Source organism: Triticum dicoccoides, chromosome 3B, assembly GCF_002162155.2.
Source record: "Triticum dicoccoides isolate Atlit2015 ecotype Zavitan chromosome 3B, WEW_v2.0, whole genome shotgun sequence".
In the NCBI taxonomy this organism is placed as follows: domain Eukaryota; kingdom Viridiplantae; phylum Streptophyta; class Magnoliopsida; order Poales; family Poaceae; genus Triticum; species Triticum dicoccoides.
In genome coordinates, this window is record NC_041385.1 from 844,215,080 (window position 1) to 844,217,912 (window position 2,833).

A 2,833-nucleotide genomic window follows, 5' to 3' on the forward strand; every position below is an offset into this window, starting at 1 on the left:
TCCTTCACAATAGTTTCCCAGTACAGCAGATAATCTCTATCAGTTTCAGGGGTGCTATAAAACTCTCGGTATTCACTCCAGCTTTCAACAAATGCACACAGGACCAGGGCATACTGTGAATTTATTGAGAAACCTCGTCCTGACTACATTGGAAAAAATTGCCAAGTTTTATCCCATTGAGTGGAATGATGAGGACAAGAGCAAGTATCTCATTCACATATTCTCATCAACTCGAGATTGTAGTGCGGCTCTTAACGCTTGTGGAATAAGATGACTAAGAAATGATTCTGAAGATGACATGCGTCAGGAGCTGAAAACACTAAAAGAAATTATGGAAAGAACGAACATAGAGAACAACAAAAGGAAGGTGGAGCAAGGAGCCGAGGGTAGAGTTGCGGTCAACAAGATCAGGTAATACACATGGAACTGTGATATTGACTATGCAAATGACTTTGTTAGACTCGTGAGGAACCTATGGAAGCATTTCTCCACGTACCCTCACTACATTATGGTAATTAATTCTCCATCTAGCTTGCATGCCAAACAAGGTGTTAGCATTGATTAACCATTTGGTTAACTGGACACGCATCTTGGGGGTAGCCAAAGTGTTGTTTTGCGCAAGTTCGAGCGGTGGTGCCCTGATGTCTGGACATTAATCTACAACGTCGTGGGTATACCATGTATGTGGTCTTTCCTGTTCAGATTAAAACTCCTTAATTTCTCTCGTCTTGTGTTGGGTACTACCTATCTCACATGTGGTTTCTGAAAGGCGTATGTGGTGAGAGTAGAGCTGGTTTGTTGGGTTGAATTTTGGCTTCCTACAGTCTCCCCATAGGACCATACTAAGTTGGTGTTAACAACATAAATTGCTTTTCTTTTAGCCCTATGTGGTCTGACCATATATAGGTCCATGGCCATAATATGTATAGTTAAACTTATATTAAACTTTTATAGTTCACTATATCATAGTTTTATTATACCATTTCTTATCAAGTATGCATTTTATTACTCCATGGCATAGTTAACCACATAACAATACCACTAAATATTAATTACAATATTGAAGGCATAAAAACTTGTATTTGTATATTATTACAAGAAATACAATCATGTCTTGTAAAATTTTAAATATAGTTAAGGTTAGGTTAATTTCACCATTTTTTAGACATTCCCCTAAAAAGATCTAGAAATTGAACCCCCTTAACGGGACAAAAATAACAATATCACATTTATCATTAAACTTTTTAAAAGAATTTGATGAATTGTATAGTGTATATGTATAGCTTATGTGTGTGTGTGTGTTATTGTATATTTTAATATCCTTGATTCTCTTGGGGGAGATCTCTAGTATATAGTCTAAAAAATATCTTACTAGCGGTTTGTAGTGTATGATATGTTAAAGACATTTATAGAGTATTCTAAAATATAAACTAGACTACCATAGTGATCTTTTAAAATTGGTTATTGAAAAGGAGTCTTATAAGTTACAATAGTTTCATTAATAAGTTGTTGTCGATGATAAGTCAAGTAGGTATGCTTGCAATAGGGGGGGGGGGCACCGCCGTAGGAGTAGGCTTACCATCATACATAATCATGGGGACCTGGAAACACTATATGGAACATAGATTATGTATTAAACCTAGTTTTAGGACACATAAATAGCCTCATAGAAATTTTGATCCTAATATGTATGACTACATCAAAGAAGAAGTTGATCGGTTAATATAAGCTAGGGTTATTCGGCCGTGTAGATATATATATTGGGTTTCTAATATCGTGCCCGTGGAAATGTAAAATACTAGTAAGATTACAACGTGTTAATTTAAGAGATTTGAATAAGGCTACTCCGAAAGATGAATATACTATGCCTATAGCCAACATGCTTATTAATGATGCTTCGGGACATAAAGTAATTAGCTTTTTAGATGGTAATGCAGGTTATAATCAAATATTTATGGTCGGACAAGATATGTCCAAGACAGCCTTTTCCCTAGGTTTTATTGGTTTATTTGAGTAGGTCGTTATGAAATTTGGGTTGAAAAATGTCAGTGCCACATACCAACGAGCTATATATTTAATTTTTCATGATCGTCTAGGCATTATACTAGAAATATATACTAGTTGTTAAATCGGATGAGTTTGATCATCATCTAGCCTATTTACGATTAGCTTTCGAGAAGATGCATTGGCATGGATTAAAAATGAATCCACTCATGTGATTTTTACTAGCAAGATGCCCAATCGGATGAGTTTGATCATCATATATACGCTACTAGTGGCAATAAAAAATTTCCAAGACACTGATCAAAGTGATAATATATTATTGATAAGTACACATTGAGCACAGTCAAACATATGGTTTCCAATCGATAAACCTCTTCATCCAAGCCAAACATTCTTCTTCATATTCACCTGACGGGAAGACTTGTTGTTCTCCATGCTCATATTTCTCATTGCTCATTCTATCCTATATCGAGGTGGTCACAGAGATTGCTTGGTGTTGCTGATGCATTGGTTTTTCCTTCCAAGTGTAATGGGTGATGTACCACAGTGACGGCAAGGATTTCCCTTAGTTATGAAACCAAGGTATCGAAGTAGGATCCACAAGACTATGTAAGCAGTACCTGCACACAAACAACAAATCCTTGCAACCCAACGCGTGTAGGGGTTGTCAATCCCTCGTGGGTAAAATAATACGGTAAATAGATAGATTGATAGATGCAAATAATGTAACGACAAATAAAACACATCAAGGTATTTTTGGGTTTTTGATAATATAGATCTGAAAATAAAAGAAGCAAATAAATAGGAAACATGAATAGCAAATAGATCT